Here is a 12436-nt window from a genome sequence, read left to right as displayed (position 1 = left end):
GGGAGGATTTTAACATGAAGTGCCCAGCTGGCTCAGACTAGTGGTTCTTCTACTCCAACATCCTGTCTCACACAGTGGCCAACCAGTTACTCTAGAGGGCCAACAACAGGGCACAAAAGCTGAGACCTTCCCCTGATGTTGCTTCCTGGCCGTTGGATGCCCTCAAGTTCTAGTATTTTGAGACAGGGAGACAAGTTCTTTCTGTCCACTCTCTCTGCTCCATGCAAAATTTTATATACTTCTATCATGTTCCGCCTTAGTTGTCTCTTTTCTAAAATGAAAGTCCCATACTCATCAGCCTTTTCTTCTAGGAAAGATGTTTCAGCCCCTTAATCCTCTTGGTTGCCCTATTCTGTATTTCACCACACATTAATGGCTGACAGTGTGGTAAAAGATGGCAAATCAGTTGCACACACACTATATAGAGTAATGCTGCACACACAAGTGGGATCTAAGGGGGTTTGATCAGCCCATCTTTCATCCACTGTTTGTTATCACCTCGTCCATATACATCATTATTTACAAAGCCCCTCATTGATTTAAGTGGTATTTGCTTCTAAGTGAGTTTATAGGGGGTCGCAACCTGATCATGAGGCAACTACAAAAGGGAAATTAATAAGAATATACAGTCCCACAGTCAGTTTTGCACAGTTGTGCTCCAGTGTCTGCAACAGAAATTGTGTGCACATAGGTGAACAAATTGCAACTAGGGATTGTGAATGAAGGCCAGTTCAGCTGAGGGTTGGTAAGTCAATTCTTTGTAGTGTTCTCCAGAGCAGAACACACAGCACATTTCTAATTATGCTTATTTAAAATTAAGTCCTGCTGAGTTCAGTGGAAGTGCATTTAGGATTCACAATATCAAATAGCAAGGAAACTGCAGTTAACACACACACCTAATCCAATACTTATGGAACTCGTGCTAGTTACATAATTAGACTTTTTTAATCTAAAACTCAATGACATCAATTATTTCCCTGCTTTCTTGAAAAATACACAACAAGGTTAGAAGATGGAACAATAGTTTAAGGAGAGTGCCAGCTTGTTTTCAAAGATGTAAGGATATTCCCGCAGCTCTTTATTTGTGGTGTGATCACAAGTCTTGCTGTCAGAGAAGTATATGGATATGACTGGAGCACTGATATGTGAAGCACATGAAAATGCCTTTGGGTCTTTTCTAGTCTTTAAAGTTTGAGGAACTTTCAGATTTACAAATAATAGGAAGTTAGTTTCTTCACAAATATTCCAATTTCTATGTTGCATGGTTTGTCTCAGGCTTGGCTACCCTAATTTAAATTGATACCTTGATTCCAAACCTAGAGCAGAATCAAAGACCAAAAAACCCCAACAGAATTACAATAAAATAAATGGAAAACATATCATGGAGAGTAAAAGCACAGTTCATAAGAAAATTATAAACTGCCTACAAATAATAATGGCTCCAGCAAACCGACAAACATGGCAAACTGGAAAAAATTGCCTGTATTTGTATCATTCAGTAACATAATTTCTCAAATTTAAAAGCTGATGCTAGTAGTAATAACAATTCCCAATGTTAGTGGAAGGTATTGTATTTTCAAGAAATTATCTCCAAAGTCCAGATTTACCTAAATTTTAATATAAAATTATAATTCTTTGATGTAGTTATACTACTGTTTTTGTCATCTTGTGAAATACATTGTGTAGTGAAAAATAACATTCAATAATATAGACACAAACTTTACCTCTCAAATATCCCACATATTAGCTACAAACAGAATGTCTGCTGTGGCCATAAACTTGCATTTCCTTGGGCTCGTGTAGCAAGCCCCGCCCCCCCTCAGAACATACCAGATCTGTGCCTTCAAAATATAGCCACCATATTCTCAACTACCCTAGTAAATGAAATACATGGTTATGTGGGGCTATCTTATGGGACTGCTTTTTCCTTCTCTTCTACCTACTTTCCCGCAGGCTCCTGTATCTCAGTCAACTACCTTTTCATTTGGTTACCTACTGCCTCTTGAGACCTTTTGCTTAATACAGAAGAGAGAAGGTAAAGTGAGGCATGGTTGTCTATCCACTGTGTCTAGTCTACATCTTACCTTGTCTTTTGCTCTCTATATTAGAATTGCTGGTTAGTTTAAATAATCTTGTAAAATGAATCAACTCACCTTCTTGAAGTTTCAGTTCCAGCCCTTTCAGGGCCTCATATTTTCTTAATACTTGCACAGAAGTGAAACATTTCTGAGGTGCTGATTTCTCATCATAGTGCAGCAGTTATGGGAAAAACTACACAGACTTCTCCATCTATGCCTCTTTTATTAGTACAGGAGTCCTGACAGGTTTGGCTCTAGCAATCTTATAGTCTCTTTGGCTGTTTGGCTTCCCAAGTTCCCTTTCCTGTAAAGTTGTCACTTCTTCCCCTCTAGCCTTTGCTTTTGTACCTTTAATAGTAGGCTGACGTGAGGAGATTAAGCAGGTGAAGGTTTCATATAATTTTAGTTTCCTATATGGAACAGCTCCACCTTCATAATTTCTTTGTATCAAGCAGCTGTGAAAAATACAGGGAAAGGCAGCAATCCTACTTGCATATCCTTGGCTCAATAGCGTTCATGATCCTAAATGCTTTATAAAATGAAGCGATGGGGAAAGCAGTGCTTTTTATGCTGTAGTCAAGCATGAAGACTTAGAAAGCCCAAGAATTCTACCACAAAGGTCAATATGTCAATATCTCTGACTTCCTTATGAAATGCAATTGCACCTATTTTCTTGGCTCTCTGTGCACTGGTAGAACCATCACCAGTTTGCGGTGACCTTGTAATTCATAACATGCTTGTATTGGGGGGGGGGGTAGTTGGTGTGTATTATATTTTTTTATGTTTCTTTCACACTTTCAGTCCCCAGTGTGGAAAAAAATAAGACTAAAACAAACACACCATTTAACTCCCAGCCTGCATCATCACTTATTGAATGGGTTCCTGTAAGCATCAACAATCCACCACCCTACCCCATGCCTCTCATATTCTCTAGGTGATCTCACCAGAAATATATGGAAGTGCTGATTGCAAAAACTGGTGCCTTCACTTGTGGGGCAGGAGCTGGAAGGCCCATGGCTATCACAACTGAACTAATAACTTCAGGCCTTCAGAAAGCACTGTGCAGTTTGAGATGGGAATGGGAGAAAGTCATCTGAAAAAAATCTCTCCTTACTCTACTGGATTTCCATCAGTCAATCTGATTACGCTAATACAAGCAATTGGTCACCTGAGAAGTACAGTGAACACCAGGCACAAATCTAGCTTATCATACCTACCAAAAGGAGAGGATTTTATTTCCGTTAGCACGTGTTGAGAAAAAAAACAGCCTGCAGGAATCATAACTTGTGTCACTGGCACCTTAGAGTCTGCATTTCTTGCTGCTTTTCCTTAGCATCCATATTTGTAGCCTTGGACACTTTAATGCACGTTAAAACAATTTCATGAAAAAATTAATCATACATAATACATCTATTTATCCTTATCTTTTGCCCCCTTCTGATAAAAAAGTGCCCCAGACAGTTCCGAACCACATTTTTCTCTGTCACTCATCAACCTGCTGTTTGTCTTCCTTTTATCATGGTAAATTATTCATACGAGAAGAAAGTGGGTCTCATTAAAAGAGGTTGACAGGAAATATTTGTCCTACCAAATAATTCCCTTCAGAGTTTAACCCTCAGCGCATTGAACTAAAAGATGAGGAATAAGAAGAAACATTTAAATGGGAAGAATTTGGTTTCAAGTTCAAGAGTCACACTGTGAATGGTGGCCTTGTGGAGAATAGCGCTAAAATGTGCTTTATGATCTGAAATCAGTTTGTGTTTTATAATTCTGCCTTAGTAAAATTCTAATATGGGGAGGGGTTAGCTTTGAGAGTGTTTTGGAATATAAATTCTTTTCAACATGTAACATCTTATTTATTAGTTCTCCAAAAATGTCAAACACCAAGCAAACCTGATTTTAAAAAATAGGAAGGATAGACATCTCCCATTTCTAAAATTACATTTTTCCTTCATAAAATGATTTTTGTTATATGTTTGAGATCACATTTAAGACAATTTAATAAAATGAATGTAAACCATACATTGTTTATTCTGAACTAATAAATGTAATGTGTTCTCAAAGCATAGCAACTTTTCCTGCCTCCACTGGAAATTGAAGATTTGTTAAAGGTAATAAAAGAGGAGTTCCTATAGCATTCTTCTGAGTTACCTGTGTTGATTTTCTCTCTGCTATAATACTGGTTTCAACATAAAGACATTAAAAATTTATTCATTTATTATGCAAAATATATACCCCACCTTTCTGTGCTCATAAGAGCCACCAAGATGGCAAATGAAGCATACATAATAAACTCACATCTTAAAAACCATTAAAACCAACAAAACCATCATTAACCCTAGACTTAAAATACATACAAAAACATAAAAACAATAACACATTGGCAGGAAAAAGGGGTCAGTGAGGGAACACCAACAACCCTCACCCCAAAGTCTTCACCTGCAGAAGGTAGCAACAGAAGGAAGCAGATTAGTCTCCCTGGGGAGAGAGTTCCTGACTTTTGGTGCCATGAATGAGAAGGTCCTGGCTTGCCACCCTTCTAATCCTAGAAGACGGGGTCCCTGAAGCAAAGCCTCCAAAGACAACTGTAGTGGTCAAGTAGGTTCATAAGAGAGTAAGCAGCCCTTCAAGTAAGTTTGTCCCAAACCATATAGGGCTTTAAAGGTCAACACCAGCACCTTGAACTATGCCTGGAAACAGATTGGAAGCCAGTGTATATGGGCCAAGATAGAGGGATATGGTCCCAAACCATGTAGGCTTTTAAAGGTCAGCACATTGAATTGTGTGTGTCCAGAAACAGATTGGGAGCCGGTGGAGGTGGCCCCTACAATCCACTCTAGTCAACATCCTGGCTGCAGCATTCTGTGCCAATTGAAGTTCCTGAACACTTCTCAATGGCAGTCACACATAGAGCACATTGCTGTAGTCTAATCTAGATGTAGCCAAAGACTGAAGCTGGCTAACCAGTTGAAGCTGGTAAAAGGCACTCCTGGCCACAGCTGCCAGCCACTGTGTCATCTTCAGACGTGAACTCCATGGCTTAGCCAATTTCTGCTTTCTTTCTATTGTGGAAGTCTCTTAATACCTCTGTGGTACATAAGTGTGAAATATGAGCATCTTTATATGGACAATATAATACATGCTAAGCAGTGAAGAATCTTGTGAAAAAACTGGATTCCTAAACACAGAGCAAATGAGAAATTAAATGTCTTTTATTTGGACAAGCTGATGCTCAAAATGCAAGCTTGCAAGTTATTGAATTTTATTTATTTATTTATTGTCCACCTTTCTTACTGAGACTCAGTGCAGATTACACAGCGTGAGTCAGTACAGTCAATTTCAAAGACATTTCAATAAACAATCTAATTAAGTATATAAATGCAAATTTGCAAAGCTTTAGAGCTAGCAGGAATCTAATACAGAATTGAAGTAATTCTAAACAGAGCATAAGCAATTCTAAAACTGACATATTAAACAACATTTAAGATGACATATTAAACAACATATCCAGTAGGAATATACTTACAGCAACAGAGAGTACATAGAAGTAAAATCCACTTTCCCTATCCCTTTATTTATACATCTCTTTGGGACTACTTCCTTACAGTACAGCCCTCCTATTTGAGTAAAAAGCCCTTTTGACTAATTCAGTTTTGCATCATTTGCTGAAAGATTACAATGCCAAGCTAGAAGTGGCATAACATGATGTGAGGTAGATTCAAGTTTAATAGCACCTTCAAGACCAACAAGATTTCTAGGTTACAAGTTTTCAAGAGTCAAAGCTCCCTTTGTCAGAGCTTTGACACTCAAAAGCTTATACCGTGGAAAGCTTGTTGATCTTGAAGGTGCTACTGAACTTGAATCTACTGTATACCAACACAGATACCCACCTGAAACTATGATGTGAGCTGGAAGTAATGTGTCATGTGTTACAGAAAATATATGATGCAGGCCTTTTTCAACAGCCATACTCTGTCTCCCGCTGACTTTAAAAACATAGGTAAAACATACTTATCTTGGGGGACTTGATAATTTAATCTAAGGTTTATAAATATTTGAAATTAAAAGAGTGGGGGCTTTCCTGACTTCTTCAGGTAGGCCATTCCATAGGGTGGGGGCTGCCAAAGAGAATGCACATGTACAGGCAACTATTGATTTTGCCCATGTGTAAGATGGCACCTGCAAAAGGCCCTGTTCAGATGAGCAAAGATGCTGTGGCAGAATATAGGGAGAGAGGCAGTCCCATAGATATGCTAGACAAAGGCCATGAAGAGCTTTGTATGTGATAGTCAATCTCTTCAGAACTTATTCCCAGGTTGAATGTTCAGGAAAAGAGAGGAAGGGAATAATTGATGCTTCAGTGTCTAGACATGTTTTATACTTGCTTTTTGAACCCAAGCTGGCCGAAACAAAAGTTACTGTCCCATTTTTTTCTGTATTTCCTGCTCTGTAGGACCAATGTCACTTTGATTTACTATTGTTTCCTAAGGAAGCCTAGTTTTCATTAATAAAAAATCAAGCCTACAGTTTTCATAGTTGTGGAGGAAAGTCTGAAAAGGAAACAGTGTTCGCTCATAACTTGAAAACAATAAAAAAACTGCCTTGGGCAGGAACCTCACCTTCTCTTAATGCCTGTACAGCAATTCTTTCCACCTCCTCAGTAACATCTTCTGAATTATGCAGAAACCAACTAATTCTAATTGGAATACACTTGGAAAATTGTGCCATTATATATGCAAATTTGCAAAGCTGCTTGTGAGTGTAGAATTTATGTTGATACCTTGGTTTGGGGTTGAAGGGTTTCTGTTTCTATATATGTTAATAAAAATTAATGTGTTCTCATTATGTGGTCTGCATGTGGACAGCAGCTTAGCTATTTATTCACAACTACCTGCTAGGTTTTTCTCATAAACCAATCTCCACTGGAAACTTTACGATGTATGTGCAGCATTCTGTATCCTGTGCTTGTGCCTTCTCATGAATTTCAAGATAGTGATTTGGGGGTAATTGCCATGTTTGCTTCTGGGCCATCATCTTCCTTATGAGGAGGAAAATCCAGATATGGATGCAACCACTGCCACTACATTCATACCTGGAAGAGGAGGCAGCAATCACTTCTTCCTCACAAGCAGGGTGATTCAGGCAAGGGTGCAACAGTTGACATTGTACTTGCACCTAAATCACTTTCTTCATAAGGAAACAGCAGTGGCACCACCTGAATCACTCTTGCAGGATTACAAAGCCAAGCTAGAAGTGGCATAACATGATGTGAGGTAGATTCAAGTCCAATAGCACCTTCAAGACCAACAAAATTTCTAGGATATAAGTTTTCAGGAGTCAAAGATCTCTTTGTCAGAGCTTTGACACTCAAAAGCTTATACCTTGGAAATCTTGTTGGTCATGAAGGTGCTACTGAACTTGAATCTTCTGTATACCAACACAGATACCCACCTGAAACTATGATATGAGCTGAAAGTAATGTGTCGTGTGTTACAGAAAATATATGATGCAGGCCTTTTTCAAGAGGCATACTCTGTCCCCTGCTGACTTTAAAAACATAGGTACATTGGGGGACTTGATAAATCTTATGGTTTATAAATATTTGAAATTAAAAACAATTGATCAACAAAGCCTTCCTCAACAGACAGACAGACAGAGGAACTTAAGGGTTCAATTAAAGGGGGGGGGTCAAAAGTGGAGTCTTGTGGAAGTAGATATATTTCAGTATTGCAGTAAATGTACATACCTGAGTTAATATCCTCTGTGAAATTCCCGTGGTGAATTAGTGGTATTTCTGTAATCTGTTTCAGTTGAGTCTTTCCTCATATACAGCCTACTACAGTGAAGAAGGCTATTATCAAAGCAAAGCATTTATTGGAGAATCTGGCCTTTACACTTCTTTGGCAAGCACAGGAGCAACATGTGCTACAAACATTTTCGGAATCCAGGACTTGATTATGTAACATTCACAACCTTAACATAATGCAGATATCTGTCTTCAGTATGCTTAGCTGGGCTGTTTGCGTCTATCTCATGAAGTGGTATTATGATTAAGTGTCACAGTGCTGCTTTTGTACTTGGAGATTGTTTGTCAGAAGCATTTGTTTTTGGCATGTGTGAAAATAGGCTTATCAGCATCAGCTCAAATAACTAATATCATTATAGTATTTTGTTTTGATGTATCCAAACTTTTGCAATACATGTATTCCTGTAGGCTGGAAACGTGCACATTTAGAATACAAACTAGAAAATATTTAAAACCTGTAATGTTCTCCCATTAAAATAAATGGAATTTAAAATGCATTAACTCTGGCCATCTTGTGCCTCTTCTTGCTTTGGTACTTTCTCTAATTCAACTATGTATTTTCCATCACGACTCTGTGATCATAATATTGTTCATATTGCTCAGTTACAACCAACTGATTTCAATGGATTTACTCCCCAGTAAATGTGCTTAGAGTTGCATTTTCCATGACCATCTATGCTAACCCCTATTCCTTTATTTTTATTTAATATTCTGCTTGCTTGATTTAATGCAATAAAAGGATTTAAACAAATCCAATTGGTTCTTTGATAAGTAATTAGTTATTCAACATGCAGATCCCTCTAAATATTAGAACTAAACATTAACCCCCAAACTGATATTCACTTCTGCACCTGTGCACTTTTTCATTCCCCTGAGAGACATGAGGGGCTTTTTGTTTTGTTTTTTGACTGTCACTAAAATTTTTCAACAAGTGCATGTAAGGTACTTCACAACTATCTTAAAACTGTGTGATGCATTGTAATAATTTTTGGAATGGCTTAGGGTTTTTAAAAAAATTCTTCTTGCTTTAAAAAGTCTAAGAAACACAATCACAAGTTGTATCTTTTAAACACTGGACATTTATTTTAGTTTTTCCTGAACTCATACATTATAGGATAGATTCTATTTTGTAACATCAGAATATAATAAGCAAATATATAATACAATAAATTGCATTTGTACACATAAATACAAAATCTGAGGTAGGGCCTCAAGAATAATGATTTCTTAAATGAATAATGTATAGTATATCATCATAGGTGCTATATAAGATATATATGTGTGTGTGTATATACGATATGCATCCTTTGAAACATAATGTATTCTTTTTTCCCATTCTCTTATACATGGAGAAAATATAATGTCCTGATTAGGGTACATATCTTTATCCATAGGCAGCAGTACCCCTATAGAATGCCTGTAAGTATTTATGACATTACGCAAGTAATTAAGAATTAACCTATTCCATGATAGGTTCACAATAAAGTGCCTAGAAGACACAAAGTACACTATATACTCTAGGTGACGGACAACAATATATTCTAATCAAACACTAATTTTATTCCTAACAGTGAAATACACCTATAAGGCAAATGGTTACCTGAAGATGTATTTAAAACATGGTGGGCAAAATCATACTATTGCAAGCAATAAGGTCCAGCCCAGCTCTCACATTCTAAATTCAATCCATCAAAATCACACATTCTCATTCTCATTCTCATTCTCTCTCTCTCTCTCTCTTTGGTTATCGGCTGCCTGAGGGTGACAAAGGCAGAAACCATAAATATCTTAAATGCATTTTTCCCCTCCCTCTGAAGTCTGTAGTATGGGTCCCATAGAATGCTAAGTTTCAGCCATGTCAGTAGACGCAGTTTATTATGCGCAAAAAGGTTAGCTACAGGCTAGTAAAAGAGTCTCATAAACACACGAGGCTAGTGGCAACATTTAGGATTTCTGGCTAAAACACTTCCTGGGAGCAATCCACCATTGCTGTATATCCCTTCAATTCATTTCAGTGTGACTTACGGGACAGTACAGGGTCGGGGGTGGTGGTATTCTTCCCATTCAAGCCACATTTAAAGGGAAGAAGGTTTTACAGTAGCATCTGCTGGATTAACCTCTCCCTGTAACAGAGGAACACCTGCTGAGCCTGCAATGGTAAAGCATCAACATTCCATTCTCATCTTTCTACATTTGAGATAGAAAACTTGCTAAAAAGTGCAATTTAACAGGAAAGAAAAAACAGCATCTGCATGAAATAAGCAGTAACTCTAGTAAGAGACCACTATAAGCCCATAAACGTGCATGTATATAAAAAGGTATTAGGGAGTGGAGGGGAGGCTCATCAATGTTAAATGATATTTTATGGGGTAAGAAACTATAATATGGGGGGAGGGGTAGTGCAAAAGCACATCTGTCCAGGCAGTGGAGCAGAACCTGACAGACACAGTAACTTGACCCAAACAAACCATTAGCCTATACACATTCTGGGCCTTTATGTCAATTAAAGTCATTCTGTTAAACCCTCCTTTTTGGAAACAAAGTGCTGCTGTATCAAACAGAAACTCTATGTATGACCCCAAGCGATTTGAAGGTGGAATATTTCTGCCTCAAATATAATTTTAAAATATACAATAGTGCAGATGGCTTATTCAAAAGTTAGCCTTATTTGTTAGACAAAATGTGCCACAGAGATAGTCCACTATTAGATTTTCACCATTTTTAAATTGAAAGCTCTACAGTTATAGAAATTGATATGTCACCTGTATGGAAATATGGCTTTTTCATTCTTTTACATTTTTAAAATTAGAATTACTAAAATACTTCTATGTTCAGCAAGTGATTTAAATATATGTGCAATCTCTATCAGATCATCCAAAGAGCAATGACATTTGCATAATTATATTTGGTAGTTTAAATTCCAATACTATGCTTGATAAATTTAGAAATGAACAAATGATGTTGCTTTTATTTAAGCGGTCAAATCAATTTTGATTTTTCTTGTTTTTAGATTTTTCTAGACTGTGTTACTTAGATATTAGATAGAAACAATAATTAGACTGTCCATGTTGAGCACTCTCAACTATAGCTTTCACATCAAGTTTTGCCATCAGATTCAATGGAAAATTAGTACCAGTTAAGTGTTAATGAAAAGAAAAACCAGACATTTCAAGAGTTATTTTTGTTAACTTTATACAAAGATAGCATGCAATGTTTTTATGCTACAATATATACTTTTTTCAGATTATATGTTCTCAGATTAAATGTTGTATTTCTCATACCATGTCCTCCAGAATGGTTGTACAGATGACATTAAGAGCTAATTTGTGATGATCTTATTGCCTGCATCTGCTACAATACAAAGAATTCAGCCATTGGCACACCTTTTTTGAGCAATTGCCAATGTGTACTGAAAGCTGGATCATGGAAGTGATACTAGTTGTACATGATTGACAGAGAACCAAATACAGGGTTGCATAAATCAACCCTAACTCTACCAACAATAGTTTGAGGAAAGCAATGAATTTTTATCTGCCTTTAAAGAATAATTCAAAGTCTGGTGTTGTTTTACATGGCATGCGACCAACATTCGTGAAGGATCACCTACCCTCTTACAACCCTATGTAATCACTATGGTCATCATCTAAGCCCCTGCTTCAGGTGACTTCACCTTCTGAGATTAAGCATGTGGCTACCCAGGAGAGGGCCTTCAAAGTTATTGCACCAGAAGTCCTGAAGCCTCCCCCCAGGAAGATCCATCTGACCCCTTCTGTTGCTGTCTACTGCCAGCAGGTTAGGACATTTTCATTTCATCTGGTGTTCCTTCAGCTATCCTTCCTGCCCTGTTTTTAATGGTTGTTTTTATGTTTGTGTGTTTTATTGTATTGTGTATTTTCACTTGCTTTGTTTGAATGATGTTTCGTTTTTAATCTGTTAGCCACCTTGGTGGCCCTAATGAGAGCAGAAATATGGGGTATAAATTTTGTTAAGTAACTAAATAAAAACATTTAAAAGACATATAAAGAGTTTTGGGACCTCCGCGCACGCACACACACACACAGACACACTTGGGAAAGTGGAGGACTGAAGCTGTAACATGCAGTTTCTTTTTTAAAGCAACTAGAAAACTTAAAGAACATAGTCTATTCAAAGTTAAATTTAAATGGAAAGAAAGAAGAATGACTTAATTTCCCTATTAAAATTAGCTTGTTTGAATTGTGACCCAGTTTTGTTAAATGTCAATTAGTGCTCTCCTGTTCCTCCATACACTTGAGTGGCTCCTGTTATAATCACCATGCCTGTTGGAAGTCCTGCTCGCTTCTGTGATGAGGAAAAAATATGGAACATGGAATAGGGCAAGTTTGGAAATACATTTTTTCATTTATAGAAAATAATAGGAAGTCACTGCACACATAGGAATCTGGACAGCAACTACTATAGCCTTATCTTTTGGTTAATGTAAAAGCTTAATTTTCCTCCAATAAGCTTTGGAAGTAAAACAGAACCTACTCTAGAGATCTGTAACCTCTCCTTAAAATATAATTGGGAGAGG

Source organism: Eublepharis macularius, chromosome 2, assembly GCF_028583425.1.
Source record: "Eublepharis macularius isolate TG4126 chromosome 2, MPM_Emac_v1.0, whole genome shotgun sequence".
Lineage (NCBI taxonomy): Eukaryota > Metazoa > Chordata > Lepidosauria > Squamata > Eublepharidae > Eublepharis > Eublepharis macularius.
Note: the sequence above shows the minus strand (reverse complement) of the source record.